The sequence below is a fragment of the Alligator sinensis genome, unplaced genomic scaffold (assembly GCF_000455745.1).
Source record: "Alligator sinensis unplaced genomic scaffold, ASM45574v1 scaffold81_3, whole genome shotgun sequence".
Lineage (NCBI taxonomy): Eukaryota > Metazoa > Chordata > Crocodylia > Alligatoridae > Alligator > Alligator sinensis.
This window is the reverse complement of record NW_005842088.1, coordinates 2,421,827-2,428,065: the sequence shown is the minus strand read 5'-3', so window position 1 is coordinate 2,428,065 and position 6,239 is coordinate 2,421,827. Positions and strand designations below refer to the sequence as shown.

At 45.4% G+C, this 6,239-nt stretch overlaps 1 protein-coding gene across 1 annotated transcript in view; it reads left to right on the top strand.

Annotated features, from left to right (window-relative positions):
* The window catches only part of PPARG (peroxisome proliferator activated receptor gamma), a 102,666-nt gene that overhangs the window by 40,541 nt on the left and 55,886 nt on the right, over positions 1 to 6,239 (top strand). The window lies entirely within an intron of this gene.

Genomic DNA, 6,239 nt, shown 5'->3' with positions numbered 1-6,239 from the left:
TTTCCCTAACAGTTTCTACTCTTTAAAGGAGCAGGGCACCTAAGTGCTCTGCAACAGTTAGTAATATTTCCCTTCTTTTGACAGAAACATTTCTCATTTTTTGTTCTAAATGTTGGTGTTCCAGGGTTATGGAAGTGTGACCCTACTGCTGCTACATGTATGTAACTCCTTCTGAAGCCAAAGGGAGTTTTCCATGGCCAAGGAAATCCTAATAAACTAAAAGTACCCTTGTTTGGACCCCTCCTTGGAGAGGTAGGAGAATTCAGCTTTACCCCTTGGAGAAGATTGCATTAAAGCCAGTCATTGGATAATCATGTGTTTGTCTACAACATAGTAGTAGATTGGCATTGATGGTCATGAATAAGAATGCCCGTAATTCATACTCATTTTTTATGTGTAAGAAATAGTATACAACAATCAACTAAAGCAAAAATGCAGTTTCTCCAGGTTCAGTGTATATGTATACATCACACATTTGGTTTTTTTTAAAGGAAAGCCTATTTCATGCCATAATGCTAGAGCTGCTTATGACGACAGTTTTGATTAATTTCTATCTAACACAGAAGACAGTCTGTTTTAGTAGATGTGATCTTATTTGATCCAGGTCTTATTATAAAACTGGATCTTTTTCTTCTTGTCCTAAATTAAGGAGACGCTTATAATCACATCCCTGCTAATGGTCCTATAGTTAAATGAACCTCAGGCTGCTATATTGGGGCTTCACAAGAACATGTGACAGCGCGAGCACACAGATAGTGCAAGAGGTTCTATAGCCAGTCTCTCTTTAAATAGCACAAGAAACAGATCTAGAAAAAAACAAAAGAACACAAGTATGCATTTCCCTGCTTCAGGGAAATGCATACTTGTGTTCTTTTGTTTTTTTCTTCACCACTTTGCTTGCTAGAGTCCAAGGCCTGCTCCACCTCCTTTCTACATACCACCACATGCAGTCTTTTCTGAATCAGGCAGTCAGTTACCTGCTTCCTTAGCTGGTCCTTTGATTTAAAGGACCCAGGAGCTTTGAAACTGTGCTAAACTTCCCTTATCTCTTTTCATCTGAGTTTCCTCCTAAGTCTTTCAGGTTTGTCATTTTTAGGACTCAGGAAGCACCTGTCCTCCTTCTTATTCTCTTGTTTGGGGACTTTCCACTCTTTCAAAACCCAGCCCCCTTCCAAGAAGTTGGATAAAACTGGTTTTAAAAGCTTTGACCATCCCACTGTTCTGAGGTGCCCTCACCAGAATGAAAGCCATCAGTTTAACAACCCTCCAGTATCCCTGTTCTTGACCTAACACAGCTCTGACAATAAATGGTGCATTCAACATACATTCAATGATTCAGTAATTTCATGAATTATGCATAGATAGATTCCCTAGTCATCACACCTAGGTACTGTGCTATAGCATAAAATATAGCTTAATGAGCCTTTGAGATAATTTGATTACCTCATAGCAGTTTGCAAACTGAAGTATATTAGTTAGAAAGTATAACTCGTTGACCCCTTAAAATGATGTGAATATAATGCATGGATTATCAATAATGTATAGATATTTTGGAGTTCTTATTTTGATGCTTCCTTTGAAGACTAACCTCAGTGCATCACTGTGGTTGAGTTTAATGGCAGTTCTACATTCATATACCTGAATTCTGCAAAGGGTATCCTTAACATTAAACACATGATCAATCACTGTTAAACAAACACCTTAAATTTATATTTAACTTTATGCATGTGCTATAACTGTAGACATGGGCCACATACAAGTGACACCTTTCTACTGAAGAATTCACTACTCTTTTGGTAGAAACTAGGAGCATACAAGTGTTCATTCAGTTTCTCCAGAAGGAAACATGACCTCTGTAGGAGACGGATCTTAGTTAAGACCTGAAAGATTTTCCATGTGCAAGTTTCTCTCACAAGACTGAAGGCCTGTATGCTTCTGCTAGACTCCTCTGTGAAGCACGAGCCTCCACTCTGGGGAGGCCCCACTCTTCAAGCTTGGGAGACACTTATGCACAACTCACTTCTGATCATAGAGGAGGTAAGCTGTTGCTACCCCTCTGAGCCATCCTGAGACCAGGGACTTCAGTGTTGAGAACACATGGGGGGCATTGCTCTGCTGCTCCACTCCCCTCCCAGTCTGATATGGGACAGCAAGCATGTGGCTGTGCAAGTGCCGCATGGAGAAAATTCCCCCCTGTGCAGGGCTAACAGGCACACAGGTCATGGGGAGCTCCAGAGCTTCCCTGACATGGCATTTAAAAGTTCCTTGCCTCGTGGCCCCCAAGGTGCTGTAGGACAAAGTGAAAAAGTCTGCTGGATGCTGGGGTTGTAAGGTTCCTGGTGGGAACCTCAGTTTCCCAGACTGGGAACCTTGCACTTTACCCACTCACCTGCAGCCCATTTGCAGACCAGGGCACCAGTCCCAATGCCAACCCAATCTTGATGCTGATGCCAAACTGGGATACCAGGGTTTGGGAATGGGCAAGGCATATTGTCCCACTATCTTCATTCCTTCTTCAGACTGCAGCCACCCCAGTCTGGGGAATGGGAAAAGGGCATTGCCTTGCTGCTCCACTCCCTTCCCAGTTCAGTCTGTGTGAGAGGAGTAGAATGACAGAAAATGTCTTTCCCTGCTACTCTGTTTCTCCCCACCCCTTCCCCATCTGGGAATGGGAGGAACAGAGCAGCCAGTGCTGCCCATGGTTTCTCCAGACCAGGGTCATGCTGGTCTGGGGACGGCACATGGAGCAGGGAAGAGAGACTGGCTGTGCGCTGAACGCCTATACTGTTCTCTCACCTAAACAGATTTCCAGTGCTGGAAATTTCTGACATACATAATCATGGGCTTAAGTCTCATTAACAGTACTGCTTACAGTGTCAAATACTTCACTGAACTAAACAAGGATGTATTTAAGCAAATGATTGCTATGATGTTTCAGAATGGACTCCTAAGGAGAAAGTTCAACTAGTTAAACAAGCTACTGATCATTTTTTCATTTATACTTTTTAATGCTTTTATTTGGAAATCTGATTAATTAAAAAGAGAGACAATTCTACTATGGATATACAGGGATATTTGGAATTTGTGGAAATAATATATTTTTAATGGAATCTAAAACAAGTCTGAAAGTTTGACAACCAATAATATAAATTCACAAGGTCATTTTGGCTTGTTTATGTTAGCCAGGAATTACCATTAATCAGATCTTGCTTCTGCTAAGAGTAGGTTGGGGTCCAACTGTTGAGAATTTGTGGGAACAGGGAGATGAAGGGCTTGCTAAGGAGTTGCCTAGCACTTCATCCTAGAACAATTTAAATTTAGTGGGCTCTTCTTTCCTAATCAGTTAGATCTTCCCTCTCACCTGAAGTTTAGAAATGAGAAGTAGATCCTAGAATCATGTGAGTACTTGCTTGTAAAAAGTCCGCAATTTCTGGTGTGATACATCCACATCTAGAACCACTGTCCAAAAAAAGAATAACAATCTATGAATAGGGTGACCAGGGCTGTGCGAAACAGCGCTGTTTCATTTCAACTTATGTTTCGCCATTTTGGCAAGACAGTGTTTTGTATCGATGTCTCGTTTTGAAGCACTGCTCCATTCTGTTTCATTGAAACTTTTGCTATTTCGATGCTTTTTCGACGTTTTGCCCATAGACTACAATGGGGGATAATGAAACTGCCTATAACTGTCATTTCTTGCCTGATTCAAATTAAAACAGCAGGAAGGCTAGCCCCTGTAGAGGCCACAAAGCCTGCCAAGCTTCAAGGAGATAGGTGCATGGGTTTCTGGGAAACTGCACCTCAAGCTGCTAACAAGCAAAACTTGTGTCACATGTGTGAGTTAAGGCACAGTAGGGTGAAAACAGAAGGCAAGGTAGCTCCTTCTGAATCCATGAAGCCTGCCAGGTTTCAAGGAGATAGGTGCAGGCGTTTCTGGGAAACTGCACCTCAAGCTGCTGTGTGTTAAGGCGTGCCCTGACTGGTGCTGGGGCCTCTACATGACATGGTAGAGTGCCCCAATTAAGACTCCTCCTTCCCTACAGCCTCAGTCCAGTCCACCACTTTAAATAACACCACATAATAATAACTTAGTAAGCAGATACAGTAGCACCAGCAGCATCTCAGGCAGCCAAACTGTCACAGAGCATTTTTTTCCTCTCCTGCAGCAGCTTCTTCTCCAGCATCTGCCAGAGAACGCTCCCTGCCAGCCCCAGCACTGGAGCTTAGATGTGCCCAGGGCCCTGCCTCCTTCCGCGCAGCTGACCGGGGACAGGTGGTAGGGGTGTTGGTCTAAAGACATGGCACTGGCAGACAAGGTTCTTTGAGTCAATCTTGTATCTTTTAGTAGACCAACTGAATAATTAGAGAAATATATCTTAGCAAGGTTTCGGGTTGAAACCTTGCTGGGGTAGGGGAGGGGGGCAGGGGATATAGCAGGTAGAAGTGGAGAGGTACCTGGGAAATCAGATGTCCGGCAGGTTGTAGTGTGGCAGAATTCCACTGTCTATATTGAGTCCATGAGTTTCTGTACCTAGGAGATTGATGAAGTGCAGTTCATAGGCTCATCTGTGAGAAGTGGTTCGTCCCTCTTCCCCCCACATCCCAAGCAGTCCCTCACCCCCTGATGCCTCCATTACCATTTTCACTGACTGGCTTTCTTGCCTGTATTGCATTCCAGCCTCTTGCTTCTTTGCTATTCCTTCCATCCAGGAACAGCACACACACCATCAGGCACTTCCTCAGCCTGATGAAGGGTTTTTCAACCTGAAAGCTGGCATCCCAGGCAGCTAAGCTGAACTCACCTGGAGCCTCAGAACTCCACTGCAACCAGCAAGTCTCAGGCCTGTCAAAGACATGATGGGTCTGGGCTTTCACCAGCCAGGACTGTGTGCGTGTGTGTGGTGGCTGGAGGTTATGGTACCTCCTATCCATCTTTCACCAGGGAGATCCTTGGTCCTGTCATTTCCTGAGGCTGCCGCACCACCAACAGTCCCACCATGCCTCCCAACCCTGGCAGAGTGCAGCTTTACTGGTCATGCCCAGGACCTGGGGCCTCCTCCTTCCCCAAAGCACCAGCCCATACCTCCACGTTTGTCCTGGCATGGGAGCTCAGCAGGACCATTTTTTTCCCCTGCTCACTGGTGATGCAGTGAGTGCTGCCTCCAGCTCTGAGAGCGGGGCATTAAATGTTTTTTAAAAAAGGAAAAAAGGAAAAGGGTGTGGACAGAGTGAAGAGGGTGGCATTCACTCCATCTGCAGGTGGAGCTTGGGAAACCCCAGCAGCGGGAGGTTCACCTTGAGGAACACCAGCTGCTCCACTAAGCCAGGATCCAAGGAGGTGCGGTGGTGTGTCACTACATCACCAGCAATACTGAACACCCTCTTGCTTGGAACACAGGTTGGTGGACAGGACAGGACAGTTGTTCATGGGCAACCGTGCCCAGATCCTGCCACATCTGTCACGAGCTTTGCCTATCAGCAGCTAAAGGTGCAGGGCTTTAGAACCCAGAAGTCCCTGCACCTATCTCCTTGACAGCTGGCAGGATTTGTGGCTTCAGCAAGGGCCACCATCCCTGCAGTTCTCAGCCCGCTGCACCTTAACACACACAGGTTCATCTGTCATGATTTTTGCCTGTCAGCAGCTTGAGGTGCACTTCCCCCCAAGCCCATGCACCTATCTCCTTGAAACTTGGCAGGCTTCATGGCCTCAGCAGGGGACACCACCCCTGCAGTTTTCACCCCCCTGTGGTGTAACACATACAAGTGACATGAGTTTTACTTCCAAGAATTTGGGGTGCAGTTTCCCCCAAGCCCCTACACCTATCTTCTTGAAACTTGGTAGGCTTCATGCTCTCAGCATAGGCTACCATCTCTGCAAGTTTCATCCAGATCAGACAAAAACAACAAAGTTATAGATATTTCATTGATTCCCCATTACACCCTATGGCCGGATCTCCAAAGCAGCTCTGAAGCTTCAGAGCCACTTCTGCCGAATCGAAGCGGGAACCCAATCTGGAGCTCTGAATTGGATCCCTGGCATCTGAAGCAGCTGGATCCGAAGCTGAATCATATAGCTGCCTATTCGCACAGGCCTAATTAAGACCATTAACAAAAGAGACAGGGGTGTTAACACCTGTGAAGTGAGAGCAATTAGCAGGAATCAGTTAGATTATGATGAGACATGAAATCAATTGACTCCCTCAGCCAGTCCTGAATAGAAATGCTGCTGCTGTCCTGTA